General features: G+C 49.5%; 1 non-coding gene across 1 annotated transcript; it reads left to right on the top strand.

Moving 5' to 3' along the window:
* The first annotated feature begins 51 nt into the window (after positions 1-51).
* Positions 52-170, top strand: LOC111476251. The gene has a single exon (XR_002717000.1). It is a non-coding gene; the product is annotated as a 5S ribosomal RNA (ribosomal RNA).
* The last annotated feature ends 36 nt before the right edge of the window (positions 171-206 follow it).

Raw genomic sequence — 206 nt, 5'->3', positions numbered from 1 at the left:
GATCATGCCGCCCCGCATGCGTTAAATCCGATTTTGTGCGCATGGCATGTCGGGTGCGATCATACCAGCACTAATGCATCGGATCCCATCAGAACTCCGCAGTTAAGCGTGCTTGGGCGAGAGTAGTACTAAGTTTGGTGACCACTTGGGAAGTCCTCGTGTTGCACCCCTTTTTTTCTTTCAATTTCTCCCAGTTCTTTTCTTTC

The sequence above is a fragment of the Cucurbita maxima genome, unplaced genomic scaffold (genome assembly GCF_002738345.1).
Source record: "Cucurbita maxima cultivar Rimu unplaced genomic scaffold, Cmax_1.0 Cma_Scf06883, whole genome shotgun sequence".
Lineage (NCBI taxonomy): Eukaryota > Viridiplantae > Streptophyta > Magnoliopsida > Cucurbitales > Cucurbitaceae > Cucurbita > Cucurbita maxima.
The sequence above is the reverse complement of the archived record's forward strand: the minus strand, read 5'-3'. Positions and strand labels throughout refer to the sequence as shown.